General features: G+C 38.2%; 1 long non-coding RNA gene across 4 annotated transcripts in view; it reads right to left on the bottom strand.

Moving 5' to 3' along the window:
- Positions 1 to 435: 435 nt before the first annotated feature.
- Positions 436 to 16,194, bottom strand: part of LOC116440010 — a 48,796-nt gene continuing 33,037 nt past the window's right edge. For 2 of the 4 annotated variants that reach the window (XR_004238373.1, XR_004238368.1), the window contains exons 4-5: positions 3,747 to 3,777; positions 1,399 to 3,638 (exon numbers count right to left, since the gene is read on the bottom strand). This is a non-coding gene — a long non-coding RNA (uncharacterized LOC116440010). Of the gene's footprint in view, positions 1,086 to 1,398; positions 3,639 to 3,746; positions 3,778 to 16,194 lie in introns of those variants that run through there. The other 2 variants (XR_004238370.1, XR_004238371.1) reach the window with 1 other exon arrangement.

The following is a 16,194-nucleotide window of genomic DNA, read 5'->3' on the forward strand; positions in this document are numbered from 1 at the left end:
TTCCATTTCATCCCCTTTTGAGGTATTTTCCCTGTAAGCAAACCTTAGACTTCCTCTATCCTTTTCCTTTTTTTCCTTTTCCCTTTTATCCTTTTTTCCTTTTGTCTTTTCCCTTTTTTCTTTCCCTTTCCCTTTCCCTTTCCCTTTCCCTTTCCCTTTCCCTTTCCCTTTCCCTTTCCCTTTCCCTTTCCCTTTCCTTTCCTTTCCTTTCCTTTCCTTTCCTTTCCTTTCCTTTCCTTTCCTTTCCTTTCCTTTCCTTTCCTTTCCTTTCCTTTCCTTTCCTTTCCTTTCCTTTCCTTTCCTTTCCTTTCCTTTCCTTTCCTTTCCTTTCCTTTCCTTTCCTTTCCTTTCCTTTCCTTTCCTTTCCTTTCCTTTCTCTCTCTCCTTCCCCTTCCCCTTCCCTTTCCCCTTTTGCTTTCCCTTTCCCTATCCCATTCTTTTCCCTTTCCTTTCACTTCTTCACTTTTCTTTTCAAACCCATGGTAGTGCAAAATCATGTAGGCCGTGAATATTATTAAATTAAATTAATATTGTCCATCAGCTTAGCACACACTCTTTTGGAAAAAAATTCACTTTTCTCTCTCTTAGAACTTAAATAGTAAGAATAATTATTTATATTTTAAAAATGTATTCTTCAAGGACGTAGGGATCAATATAAAATTCCTAGAGATTTTTTTACCTGTTATTATTAAGTAGAAGTTCCAATTGTATTAATGCAAATAGGCCCAGCAAGGACCAGCAGTCCAGGACATGAGCGCAAGTTTCTGTGAGCAATAACTAATCCAGATGGAGAACTCTCTTCCAGCCGATCTCTCTATGTAATAAACTAACCAATTCTTACCTTTCTAACACACCCTGCAATTGATTTTCATTTCCCTTACAGAAATCTTCCTTCTGAATATGCTGGAAAACCTTCTATCAGTTGACCTTCTAGGGTTTTGTCTTTGCAATCACAGAGGTTGTACTACATTTTCCAGCAGCTGCAGGTTGTTTTTCTTTGATATTTATCATCCACAATCTGGCTCAGCCCAGCAAGATATGCATCACAGTCCAATCCAAGCAAGTCTCACAAGGGCAACAGAGACCTGACCAAAATGAAAAAGAAAGTGAAAGGTAACACAGAAGAAGACAACCCAAGATAATTATCACGGTGTCCCACAGTAGCCGGGAGGAGAAGAGAGATCCAGCAGGCAGGAATTGTGCAGCAAGATTGATTTATTTAATCATTTTACAACTCTTTTATAGACTTTTTTCTTTGTATTCTAATTGGTCAAAGGATCAGCCACCCCTTGGGATGACTGACTAAAATCCTAAAACATCCATTGTCAAAATATTTTTCTACTGTACTATAAAAAAAGATTTGCAAGGTCGCAGGTGTTCAGTTTATAGAACTCTACTAATATCTTCCATGAGAGAGAAAAATATGTCATGGGACTGGAAAGAAGCAAGAAAAATTCTTGCTAGCTGCATATTTGTAACCACAATTAAAAACTTTTAATGGTGTGGTAATGCAAAATTTTTATTACTGATAAAAATTTATTATGATATAATAATAATAATAATCGACAATATAAAGGGACAGCATCAAGGGATGTCGAGAGAGGCATTCCAAATATTTCTTGTCCAAAGAGATGAATATAGCATCCAGTTCAGTCAGGCCTTGGTTCAGTACCACATGCAAGCAAATATTGTAGATAACCTTGTACAGTTCTCTATCTTTCTGTGGTGGAGACCTTATGTCAGAAAAATCCGTGTCCAGAGATCCTCTTTAAATTAATCCTGGATGACCGCAGAAATTATGACGAGGTTCTTTAAACTCCTTATTCCTTACTGAAAGACTAAAAAAGAAAGGACTCCTTCAAGCAAGTTAGGGCTGTAAGAAAAATTAAATTTCCCACTAACCTCTCACAGCGTGAGAAAGCCAATGCATACATTCAGTCCCTTCTTTGCTATTCATATTGGAACCCTGACCTTCTGTTACTGACGTATTTGTAAGAACTTTTTTTTTTTGTCTTTTACAGCAGTAGCCAGATTAAGTTCTAGTTGAGGCTTAACCCTTCTAATTTTCTCTCTGCATAATCTCACAACATCTTTGTGAAATAGTTCCCACTTCAAATCTCTCTGAAGAAAGATCTGACTGAATCCAGCAGGTATAAAAGCACGGAATATTCTGAGAGGGATGAGAGGAGCTTCACCTATCCTTGCTAAAATTCAATATCTGAATTTGCCAATGCTGACCTTGCATGTCTATGTGGGAATAAGTGGACTTCTAGGTTATGCCAACCCTCAGCTGCATGTGAAAAATTGAGACTGAAAATATCACAGCTCGTTTAAGCACCTAAAGGCCAGCACAACTCATCTACTGGAGTAGAGTGACTCCTAATCCCCAGCAGTGCACACAAGTCAAATCTATTTCCTGAGGCACAGAAGGAAGGCTCAATCAGCAAATGGAAACCCATTCTCTCTCTCACTAGCGCCTTATAGCCCTTGGCCTTCTTTCCTCCATCTAGCTTGACATGTTTTCCTCTATATAGAGGAAATCCTTGTGGAATGATTCAGCTTTAGCCCCATGTGCTTTGGTTCACCCTGGGCCTCCTAGAAGCTCCCAATCTCAGCACGTGTGCCAAAATGTGAGTGGTATTGGCTTTGGGGACGTAGCTGTAATGAGCTTTGGGGTGCCAGAACACACATAGCATGCCCCTCGAATACTTTGAGCCTTTGAAGCCCTGGAGGAGTTTTGGGTGGTGAGTTGTCTCCAGAACATTATGCTTTCTTTCAGGGAGAGAGGAACTCTCCTCACCCTCTGAAGCTGCTTTCTCTGTGGCTCCTTCCAGGTCTCACCTTCTCACTTCTCTATTCAGGAAGTCACATGGCCACTTGTCACTCTTGGAAAAAGGAGGTGTCAGGCTAGAACCAGTTCACCAAGAGAGAACCCGATACACTCTGGTATGACTACCATTAAAGAAAAAACAACAGTCACCAGTAGATGTCTGTCTATGAACAAAGCTGGAATGAAAAGTGAAAGAAATCCCATTTTTTTGTTAGCCTGATTGTCAAAAAAAAGCACCCAGGAAGAGTCAACTAGCTACATGGAACGAAGTAAGTGATCTTTTTCCATTATAATCAGGACACAGAGCCTGTGATATCTCTGGGAGATCAATCTAAATAAGGCCCCATCCTCTCGTCTATTTCACATTATGAATAAAAACATGAAATTAGTTTTATGTCAGAAGAACAACCCTTAAGACACTTGTAACTTATAATTATAATTTCTAAGCTGTTTGGCTTGTCAGTATCAAGGAATTCACAGCCCAAGACTTCCAGGACTTTATAGGATGAGGCATGCTGTGCTAGCTACTGAAAATTAACTATGAATCTCTCATCTGCATCCTGATTTATTAACTACAGTGAGAAATAGAAAGTTTAAGAAAGTACTGTATGTGCATAGCCTGCTAGAGTCGAGGGAGCCACTGGCTGTGTTCTGCTTCTATTCAATAAACTACTAGCGATGGGTAAATGTAGGAGTTTCTTCCTGCAAAAGTATTCAGTAGTTTTCTTGTAAACAAACACAGCAAAATTTTTATCTTCACTGAAGAGCAGAGTTGGCCATTGTCAATTTCAGGATTCTGCTGGACTCACTGGTAGCAAAAAAATAAAAAAAAAAAGATGTCTTAAGAGTCTCTTTCCTATGCAAAATTATGTTAGCATTGCCTGTGATGCATTTTGAAAGAAACAATATTTCTTACCTGGTTTAAATAAGAATTTTGAGAGGGAAGGCTGCCAAAAACAAATTCAGAAACAGAAATCCACTTCAGATTTTCAGCTTTTACCAAAAACAGGAAAATAAACTAAAAAAAATTTTTTTGAAAAATAAAATATTTCATCCAGGATATTTCAGGGGCAGTTTTTACCAAAATTTTGTTCTTTCAAAAAAAAAGTATTTAACTTGTAAGAGATAATGCTCCATGATTCTGCAGCTTCTCCAGATTCTATTTTCACCCCAGTTTAGAAACATTTTTACTTTAACACTGAAATTCTACCTTTTACTATTATTTTAGAGATTTAAGAGGCTCATCAGTATTCCAGATTTTGTTTTGGGGAGGCAGAGTAAGGGTTTTTTTTTTTTGCAAAGTCAGCTAGTTCCATTTTGTAAGTGAAACACTTTGTGATAGCAACACAGTGTGGATCCTTAGAAGGCATTAAAAAACAGTTTCTGAAAACAAAGGCAAGTAGAAATCATTCTCATCATTTTTTGGTTGGAGAAAAGAGGGCAACTAGGCCAAAATAACTTGTCCACTTTCTCTCTGTTCTGACTACCAATGTCAAGAGGACATATGTCTTTGGTTTCTGGGTTCCCAGCACCCTACAACAGGATGCCCTGAGGGCTACTGTTCTAATGAAGCTCCCAAATATTCTTTCCCAATTTCTTCTGGTGTTGTTTTTTTTAGCAATGTTGCTTGTTTTGCTTCTCCCCATCCCCACCTAAGGGCTTTCATTATGTACCCCTTCGCTGTTTGAAATTTTTAAAATTTCAATTGATCAACAATTAAACAAAGGCAAAAAAGAAGAGTCTCCAGAATTTCAAGGGGTTTGATTACATTAGGTCCATTTAGAAATCACTCCTGATTTTTACTTTGCAAGATCAAAATCCAGTGACAATAAATTTCATAATTGAATCACTATTGTGCCACTTATGAGTACAAAGTTATAATTAGACCTGGAACACTGACATTTATTTTTCTTTTTTGTGAACAGAAAATTTCTGAACTTCTAATAGCGATGGTGTTCAGCCAAACACAGAATAGAATTTGAAATTAAATTTAAAGGACCAAAGAACCAAAGAGAATGTTCTTGACTCTGGTATTAAAAAAGGCTTTTCAGAGTCTATGCATTCTGGCTGTGACAGTGTTAAACAACTTCACAGATATTTGATATATATTGACTGTACCAGATTAAAAGTTAGACTTTATTTGCAGCATAAATCTGATAGATGAATATGTAATGTACATTCTTCTTTTATCGCAGTCATAGAATACTCTGAAACTTTAACCCCCCAGAATGCTATCTACGTATTTCCCTCCATATTTTGTATTCATAGGAATAATCACATTAGTTGTTGGATACCCTTTAGTAACACACTTTTCTTTGAGTAAATAAAAAAGACTGCCACTTTCCATCATTTCAAAACACCTAGAAAGACAGTAAAATCTTCAGAGCGATTGCATCTTTCTTTTGCTGGCTCTCACACACGTTCCCCCTAGAGAAGCAGATGTTTGACTTGTCTCATGTAAAAGGCAAAAATTGAGTTACAGCTTCAGATTGCAAGATTTGCAATGTTTGCTACAGTTTATTAATGTTAACCAAATAAAAATGACATTAGTGAAAAAGATCTACATGATATCTCAGAACTCCCAAGATTAGGCCAGATGGTCACTTCTAACTGATATAATCTAGTAAACTCTGTTGAGAGACAGGCTATTGATTGAATTTCTGCCTTTAAATGCAAGCTCCATATCTGCACATGTCCACAGTGATATCAGTTGCTTGAAATCCAATACAGAGGTGTAGATTGGGAGATGATGTTAGTTGCTACCTATTAAAACTGTCAATTCCATCTGTTGTCTAACACTTTAAAATACTGAGTGTAGTTTTTAATAGATCAGTATTAGATTAAGAGGCTGTATATCAGGGCTCTTACTAGCTGAGAAGTGTGGGTAAATGTGTAATGAAATGACACAATGGAAAAGGAACTCCGTGGGCTGGAGCTGGCCCAAATTAGCATCAGGCAGGAAGCAAATGCTGTGATTTAGGATTTCTGCAGCCACCAGACTTCCCTAAAGATGAATAATGTGCAGCCCTATTGAAATTATCTTTACAAGCAAGTATATCATGATTAAAAACTGGAAGTGTAAAATGTATGATTATCCAGCTCTCCGTACCACACTTCCACAGGTACTTCAGTGACTCTGTACATCTGCCTAACTACCAGGCTCTGATGGCATTCCCAGAAAGGTTGTTTCAGATGGCTGATGACAGCCCTATCAAAGCCATGTTTCTGAAAGGTTGCAACCTTGAAAGACCCCTATCCCTCAGAATACAGTTGAAAACCACCACTGGGGGTCCTGGGGTTACATATAGGGTAGTGGTTCAACTGGCCCCTTCTCCACAGATGTGAGGTATCTGAGGGCACTTGCCTGGTACGAGGGGCTGATAGAGAGGGAGGGGGATGGACAGCCACTTCCAGCACTGCCAGCCCAACTGCTATTGCTGCTATTGCTGCTTAAATTTAATAAGAAAGGAAAGCTGCCCTTCTTGAGCCCTTTGTACCAGTATGACCACAGGAAAGGGAAAAACTCCTGTAAGGGAAGGGAGAAAGAGAAAAAAAAGATGGGAATGGATCTTAAATGCAGACACATAGACAGAGGAAATAGTTTGTTTTATAGCTCTTAATATTTGTCTGTAGAAGCTAGGGGAATATACCCAGCATGTTGGAAGAAAAACAAGACAAGAAGTCTTCTCCAGAAAGGGCCAGAAGCAGGATCCATGTAAAAATGCATTATTTACTTTTCTCAGTACATTTTTGTTAGAAAAAGCAAGCATCTCCTAATTATTGACCCTAGCTGGGCCAATGCCTTGCAAAATAAAGGAGAAAGTGGGTTTAGTTTTCTTTTTGCATCAACTTTCAGAAGATATTTCAGTTTAAGTATGAATTTTCAGAGCAACATTATAGTGACCCATGAAGGATGCAGAACAGGTTGCAAGAGAGGAGTTTGGAAGCTACTTGAAAAATTCTGTTTGCAAACTGCTAGTGAAGGGTAGTAAAAACAGCTTTATAAATTCCCCAAATACACCACAAGAAGTGTTTTGGATACATAAAGTCTCTCCATGTTATTAAGCAGTACAAGGTACATGAAACATTCATGGAAAATTAATGTTAAATGAATACAACAGTATACTCATAGAATACAAACTGTGAATTCAGAAACGCTGTATTCCCAGCAGATACGCAATTTGAAGAATTATGCTCATTCCAGATAGAAACAGAGACAATATTGTGTGATGTAGCTGATAAATTAACCAGCAAAGGTCCAGCCTCATGTATCAAATACTCAAATCTGTAGGACCAGAAATATTTCAGGGTAGCATGAATCTACTTAGAAAAACAAACGTCTTCAAGAAACCCAAAAGTTTCTATACAGATTGTCCACAGAAACCATAAAAATTCAATCGATTGTTTAGACAGTTCTGCTTGCTGCTTACTATCCTAAGAGTAGAAGCTGTCCTTCAAGAAAGCAGAACCTTCATGATCCTTTTCTCTAAGGTTTGAAACACTTGGTACACCACAGCAGAACAGAGGTAATAAGCATTTCAAGTGTGGAAAATAGCAATTCTACTGTGGCTCTCTTTTAAGGGTCATGATTCACCAGCATGGCCACTTTGGTGGGATTCTCCCTGATATGAATGACACCACCAAAACCAGCAGAGGTTTTTAAAGGTATTTTGTAAGAGTTAAAGCTTTATAACATGAATGGACAGAGAGAGGGAATGGGTGTTGCAAAGCTATCAGTGTGCTTTAAACTAAAAGTGCTAAGTTTAATTACCTTAATGAGCCACTGAAAAATCCTGTTTCATAAACCAGACTTTATCAAAATAAAGGGTAAAAATCTTAGAAACATTTTAAACTTTTTAATTAACTCATATGGTAGGAGAAAAATAGTGACTGTAATAAATTGTTCTTTTAAACAGATAATAGGCTTTTTAATTGATGTTCTCAAATGAGACCAAGAAAATGAGTAGCTAAATATAAAAAAATATTATTTTAATATAATATCTCTCTCTCCATTCTCCAGCAGAAATGGCAATTCACAGAAGGAACTAGCACAACAGCTAGACCAAAGTCATGGTAAAATGTTAGATCTGCAAGTTAGTGGGTGTTTTTTATGAAGAGGGTGGACTTAGTGACAGCATAGATGGGAGGAGTTGCATAAATATAAGCAACTCAAGTTGCACCTTACCCCATCACACACATCACATACTTAGGCAGTTCCAAACAGGTACAGACAGTGCAGACGGCCCTACCATGTGAGCTTTTGGCTACTCCTTTCCTTTATCCCCAGGACTTCTAAGCAATCAGTTAGACTCATGACTCCTTACAGGACTTGTTATGCTTATCAGTGGTTCTGTATGTGTGGTCTTATAGGAATCAGATGCTAATTTTACATAGAAAAGAAAACAGTAGATGACTTACCAAAATAAGATATTAGAGGGATGATGAAAATGTAAATTATAAATTTGGGATGGGAGAAAAAATTGATCTGATATAGTATAAACTAATTATGGTGAACTGCATGCACATGCACATACAAACACATATACTTACAACTGGCCGAATAAACAGAAGATATAGGATTTCAGCAGACCAAGGAAAAGCAAGAACATGAACATTGCATAAGATGATTAAGCGGATCAAACATATGGAATATTCTCCTGCTAAAATACACAAAGGATTCTATTGCTATCGAATTTTCACCAGCTGCCAACTTGGCTAATACTGTTACAAGAGCACAGGGACAGGACATGCCTCGAGACTAACACCAGGGGGGATCAGCTTTGCTGACTGCAGTCTTTTATCCACCTCTCCCCAAAACTGTCCTTAACACACACTCTTCTCCAGCTCCACCTCAGAGATGCTATTTCTTTATGGTTGGAACTGTGCTGGAGACGCAAGTATTGTATCAGAGGAAGAAGGCATGGGGGCCAAGAGAAGGATGGTGAGGAAGAAAAAGAGACAGGGAAGCTGAAGACTTTTTTCTGCTTACTTCTCACTCCCTTTCTTTTTGGACAAAGTGCACAATGTTCTCAATCAGATCTTGATAACGGGATCAGCACCCAACAATCCCCTTAGATCACAGTCTGCCCAGAAGGAGACACTGAGTGCAGAGCAGGGTTGAAAACTTTTTGAAGAAGTTTTGCTGCATATTGAGTTCTCTTAAAAAACTGACCTGAGTTACTAGCAATTTTGAAAACTGGTTTCCTGTGAGTCTGAAATGCTTAATGTTACAGCACTGAAGTGCAACTGCATGACAAGAGCTTGATCCTCAGTGTCAGGTTAACTGAGTTTCCGGTTTTGTGTAGTAAATATCATCAGGTCAATTATGTACCTGTCCTTGCCCATCCTTCCCTTAGTAAGATTTGCTTACATAAAATAGAACTTACTGAATCATGTCTATTTTTTGCACAGTATTTTCAATTCCAGATGAAGGAGAGGGTGACCTGCCTGACGTGGACACATTGAATAAGACGGTCCATTCTAACAAGTTATTGCAACTGCTGTTCTCTTTGTAAGTTATTTAGGTTTACTTATTCATAATACCACTTAGCACAATTTTTTTCTCCACTTATATCTTTATTGTAACAATAAGTGTCACCGTTGCAGCAGCAAGAACAACCCAGAGAAAAGATTGCAGCTCATTATCATTCATTACTGTAGTGAAGAGAGATTAGAAACATAATGGAAACTGAGAGAAGATGTACCTTTGTGTCATTTACCTTGTACTTCGCTCGGAGCTGGGAACTTCCATGGGCAGTGATAGTGACTTGGTCTCTGACTGCCAGTCAGTGACCTTGTGTGGGTCACTTGACCTTCCAATGACTTCATTTCCCCAGCATAAGTTCAGATAAAAAGTACAATCACATGGAAATGCAGTGCTGTATTTGAGGAGAGCTTTCCTGTTTTTACACCTATATTTTTGAGCTTGTGTAGATAGAGCCACTTAGTGAGTTATAGTTATTTAATACTTCCCATTATAAGGCCTAATTTCAGATATTGCCAAATTCTAATAGTCCAAGCAAAAATATTTCATGTTGTGTGCCTGCCACAGTGCGACAAAAGAAGTAGTAGTAATATCTAGAATTTTAAGGAACAGTTCTAAAGATGAAGAGTTTCTAAACAAAACAAAAAAAAACCCAAGCAAAAAAAATGTTCACTATGTTAAAATAATTATTACAACAGCATGACAGACAAGCCATCTGCTTTGGTAGAGCAATATGATATTTGTCAGGAAGTGCCATCTCAGCTGGGAACTCGTCTTTTGCCACCATCTGAAAATCTATGTGTTTTTGAACAAATTATTCAGTTTGGTAAAAAATCTGTTTGTTAATATTCAGTGGAAAATAAATTTCTTTCAGAGACTAAATTATTTGAAAATTTCCATCAGCATACAGAATGTCCTACTGTCTCATCCATCTGAACAGGCAGGGGCCATGGGGGAACCAAGCACACTTGATCCCCTCACAGCTCCTGTGCATTACGGGAGTGCCTGAGTGGTAGCTCTGGTCCAGAAAAAGACTTACTGTTCAGTACCTCTGTCCATGGTGGCCTTTACTTTTGCAGTAGTACCTGAACCATGAGGAGAAGAAGAAACTGGTGAACAAAGACTTTTCCTTTTCTGGGCTTGCCACAGTCACACATTAGCTCACATAATTGTAAGGAAGAGCAACAAGTCCAGACTCCAACAACAAATAGCTTATAAAATTGTTCTAGGAAAGAAACTGTGAACATGTCCATGTCATAGCTGAATGGTGCAATGATACCATGTGGAAAGAGCTTTGATTTGATTTTGTTTTATGCCAAGTTCTTACTCACTTAGGATATCTATCACAAGGAAGACCCAAGGTCTGTAGTGATTCCAGGTGTTTTGTCCGAAGACTGAAAGACATCATTTTGCATAATCACCTCGCTACTTCAACAGCACGGAGCAGTCAGACAGCCTTCACATGCCAAAATTCTGGGGTTTGACTATAATACAGCTTCATACTCTGAGGACAAATGTACAGTCATAAGTTTCTCTGGCGGCAAACTCAGGTTATAATGCAAGGTACAAACATCCAAGCAGTCTCTACAAGAGCTAGATGAAGTAGAAGTTTATCTGTGAATGCATATAGCTCAAGCTTTCCTCTACCATGTCCACTCTTATTCAGCTACACTGCCAGGATTAGTTTTAACTCATGGAATAGCTCTGCTCTGCAGTATGCCTTGTAGATTCATATATCCTGAAAGAAACAGAGACCAGAAGTCAAGCTTCCAGACATGAGCTGAGGAATGACATGTGGCACATCTTTCCTTCTCCTGTCAGTGACAATAATAAATAGTCTGTGATAGTGTCTCACAAACACATGGGTGTGGAGATGGTGGGGCAAACATGCTCCCAAAAATGTGTTCCTGATCTTGGAAATCAAAGTTCCAAAGTAATTATACACACAAATCCACCTTACATTTAGGATTCTCTGAGGGAGAAGAGTTGCAGACTGAGCTCGCTGAAAAGTGAACATCAGCAGGTTTTTCAGAAGCTTTCAGCATGTAAGTGGGTGGTATTTCTCAGAGCGCAGCCAGACAAGTGCTGAGGATGTTAGATCCCACATCTCATTTCAAAAACTCGTATTTGAAAATGATCCAGGACAGTCTGACAAAGTCTTTTTTTAATATGAAAATGACACCTTACTGAAAACTTCCTATGGGACAGCTCCTCATAAAATACAAGCCATATGACACAGTGGGTCACTGAATTCAGTACCATACTTCCCAGGTAATGAATGCTACGTAATCTCATCCACAAATTTACCAAGGTTTTTCATACTATTTATTGAAGTTCATAGTTCAAGTTCAGACTGCTTGGTTTTGGACTTTTTTCCCCTACTTAACATATTAGACAGTTGTTCTAAAATTTAATTGATGAATCTTTGCATTATCATGCTCTTCCATGGACAGCATGTGTGTAACATGCCATGGGAAAATCCATCTGAGGTCTGTCAACACTGCATGAACATGGGATTCCCAGCATCTGAAGTGGCATGAGATTTATCCATCATCTATATTCCCCTTTTCATTCTACCTTATGAAAACAGCGATTTTATTATGCCAATTGCTGCATATCCCTCCCCTGTGCAGAACAAGTGTGAGCTTCAAAATTCAGTAATTCTAGTCATCTGTTCCTCAGTTTGGTTTGGTAGCAGACATTACCAGCTTGCTTTCTTGTAAGCACAGCACAGATGTAGTGAACTGTCTTCAGTCTGGTGGACAGCCACCAGTGGGGGTGGAAAAATGATGAATTGTCGCATTTAAAGAGCTGATGCCTTTTGTGAAACCCACTCTTCAGTGTGCAGATGTAGGCAGCACCTCCAAATACATTAGACAATTAAACAAGTTAATATAAATCACTAGCAAAAGGTAATAAATTTAATCTAAAAATGTTGTTCAGGTCATAAGTATTTCCTAGTGACTTCTGGGTTTGGATGTTTTTTTTAGGTAGTGTTTATTAGAGAAAAAATACTGCTATTATTGCCTTTTTCAAAATAAAGTACTGCAGCTGCTAATTCAAGCTCTAATTAAATGCACAACCCTGAACTTGATATTTACTTGTGTTTCATGTCATTTCTCAACTCAGACTTCAAGACAGACTCAAAGCTGACTCCTCTGGATCTTTCATAGAACGTTCTTCTCTCTATACAGACTTCTCTGTCATCAAAAATATGGCTCAGGTATTTGTGTGTGTATGTCTGCGGGTAATGGACAGAAATTTAACAAGCTTTTATTATCCACTCTTAGTATCAGCCTGAATCTTTTGGTTAGTTGGGAGTTAATTGCCAAAAGGTTTTATGGTATATCTAATTGGGTCAGTCATCCTCCTATGCCATGAACCCTACCAGACTGCCAGTGTGCCCTGAACTCAAACAGAGGGTAAGAGCCCATCAGTTATTTAGTATGTGCTAGAAGCATGCATTTTCTTTTCACTCCATGTGAAAATAGTTAACCACAAGGAAAGAGTCCCACCCCTCCACTTTGCAAAATGGTGAAATTAAGTTTTCCGTACAGCTACCAGGGGACTGCAGTAAATTACCCTGGTAACAGAGTTTACATTGATTCTGAAAAAAGCACTTGTCCATATGTAACAACGATAACCTTTTAGAAGGTTTGGAAAACAAATCTGACACCCCATTAAAAGGCAAATGATTTTTTCTCCACACAAGAAAAAGAAACTTTTAAGACATAGAGGGCTATTAATAAATAATGGGGCTTTTTTATAGGAAAGGCTGACATGAAAGCTTAAGCTATAAACTGTATCAGAGGCAGTATTTTGACTTGTGTGGTTTATTTGTCAAAGCAGTGAGATGGGATCTCATTTTTATTAGCTGCACAAAAGATATTTTATTGAATGTCACATTGTAATTTGATTTTAAAAGGAATAGAAAAAAATTACATCTTCTTGGATACGTAATACTGCAAAAACATGATAGTCATACTAACCACTAACCACAACGAGTAGCAATATATGCCCTACATAATATACACTAGTACCTTAACAATGCAAATGTGTATTTTGAGATTCCATGTACCAGAATATTTTTCCTGAATCTGGTTTCATTTATTACTGTCAGAATAATATATAAAAAATATATGCATGTTATTAAATTATGTATGTAAACAACTAACATAAGAGTTAGATTTGAGAAGAAGGACAGCTTTTAATATTTTAAAATTTGTCTTCAAGCTCGTTCACACACTTCATTTCTTTATGAGAAAAAGATCATAGCTGAATGCAGCAGAGAACAGTGTTTATTACCTAGATATGATGGGGATGAGAATAAAGACCCCCAGCAGAAAGTAAAGAAGTCTGAGTAAATTATATTCTTTTTCACTTTGCCTTTGAGTCCCTGAAAGTTGTTTAAGCCTCCTTTGGTCCACCTCCATGTCTATATTTGCGAGCCCTACTACCAAAGGTAGCAAGCAGGCTCAGTGCCTAAAGAAAGAAAAATACAGCTTCCAGCACTTTTTCTGGTGTCAGTTTTGTCACAAGAGACAGTAGCATCATCCCTGGGTGGGCATCCTGAGCTTGGTCCCAGAATGCGGAGTGCTCAGCCCCTCCTGCTCTCCTCCAAAGCCTCTTCATCACAACATTCAGCCCTGTCAGACCCTGATGGTGAGCCCATGCCCAATAAGAGCCACCCAAATGTACTTTTGTAACTCACAGGAAGCATCCATTTCCACTTTAATTGATCAATATAATACAGATACCAAAAAACCTCCACACTATTCAAATCAAGGCCTGAGTGATATGGAAACATATTTTAATTCTTCATATTTTCATCAAATCAAAGTCACTGAATTTTTATATTTAGTTCTCGTAGAGCCTCACTTTTTGTCAACCACCTGACACATACAGAAAGCAGTTTACCAACTACTCAATATCTACAAGTAAAATAGAGGAAAACAAAAGAAGAAACATTAGTAGGTGAACCAAAATCACATTTAAAATCATAAGTAGAAAGACTTGTTGTATAGTCCCACTGCTACTCCACCAGTTTAAATCCTGCTTATCCCACTGAAGCTGTCACTGTCCCCTGGACCATTAGCAATCATATATATCTTGCAAGACTCTCAAACTCCTCAGCTGGAAGGAGGTTACAAGTTATCAGCTCCTCCTTCAGAATTCAGTAACTGATAGCACTTACCCTTGCATAATCTTATTTAGATAGAATCAGTTCTGGCAGAAACTCAACACAGTAAGCATTTCACAAACTTTTGTCAATCCGTGGTCCTCACCAGGGATAGTCTAAAATCTGATATAAATCCTAGAGGGAAGCATGCAAGAACCATACATACTACTCCACCCCAAAAGGTGGGACTCCAAAACAGCTAAGGAAAATTCAGGGCCAACAGCCTGCAACAGGTCTCACGTTCCTAAAATATTTGAGGTTAAAATCATTAATGGTCTTTTTTGCCATCCCAGTGTTTATTTTTTGAGCACTGACTGAAGTGATGGGATGCAGAATGCACTTGTGTATCTACAGCTGCTAGAGGCTGTCTGCTGTGAAGTCCACACAAGGGTGTTGAAACTTGCTGGAGTGTCTTTCAATTTCTTTAAGATTCCAGTGCCAATTTATTCCCTCTCACTTTTAAAATGAAAATTTTATTCAAGAGTTGGAATGAAGATTGCTTTCCCAAACTCCATAATTTGGTAATTGGGGTATTTTTCTCAGAAGTAAAGGTTCCTATAGGCAAAAGAAAAGGATCATCAAATTTTGTTGCTTCTCACTGTTTCAAAATCAGATCCCTACCATTTCATCTTCCACTTGGTTTTGTAAAGAAAGCAGTAACTACCACTGTGTTGTGTTAAAAGCTCTCTTCAAGAGAGCTGTAAGGTTGCTATCAAACAGCTTGAGTGCTCAAGGGAACTGAGACAGGAAAACAACATTTTCTGGCAGCTGGTTAGGGTGAAGCAGAAGCGTGATAGTAACTGATGAGCCTGACAAGATCAAGTCAGGTCGGAAAACATAGAAAAGCATGATTCTGGGCTCTGGGGACCTCTCCATTCGAACAATGAAGTTCCTAGAGGTTCTGGCTGGTTCTGGAATTAGGCAGGAGTATCTGAATGCACTTTCAAAAAATTCCTATGTTAGGCCTGAATGACTTAACCAAGCATTAAAGTCTTTATTAAGACCTTAGGAATTTCTGGAGGTGAAATCCAAAGTTGTGAACAGAAATTCAGTACAGCAAAGTATGCATATGCCTTCATAAAAGATAAGAGAGATTTAGAACATGAGCTCCAACAGCAGCATCCCAAATCCTCAATGATCCTGAGAAAAGGCCTGACTCCAAATGTCCCACAGTAAACCTCTAGTTTTGCTGTTGATTCTACAAAATGTAGGAAAATATCCAAATAGGAAAATCCTGTGTGTATTTGGGGGTTTTTTAATATACCCAAAGGTAAGCTGTTGGGCCTCACAGACTATTTTGGGATTTTTTAAGGAAGAAAATATCATCAGATATTGTCAAAGTCAAATGACAGTACCACAGTACCTCTCACTTGCCTTACCTGTTTGCATCTCTCAAATCTGTCTTTGGCCCCCCACAAGGGTGCCCAGTCTAACACTCAAAAAATTTTTGAAAGTTCTTAAGAAATACCCATTTGTGACCATTTAATGTTTTTATGTTGGGAGAGTTCAGTCCCTACATTGTGCATGTATAATAGCACAAATGATTGGAAAAAAACATATGACCCCTTGTGTTTCCTGGATAGTTTAATTGAAATACCAAATATTCCTATGGCTACCACATGTCTGACTTTTCCCATCCAGTTACTTTGGGCAGATAAGAGATGTTCATCCCTGTCAGAGACAACACATTTATTCTGCAGA

This window comes from Corvus moneduloides, chromosome 2, assembly GCF_009650955.1.
Source record: "Corvus moneduloides isolate bCorMon1 chromosome 2, bCorMon1.pri, whole genome shotgun sequence".
In the NCBI taxonomy this organism is placed as follows: Eukaryota; Metazoa; Chordata; class Aves; order Passeriformes; family Corvidae; genus Corvus; species Corvus moneduloides.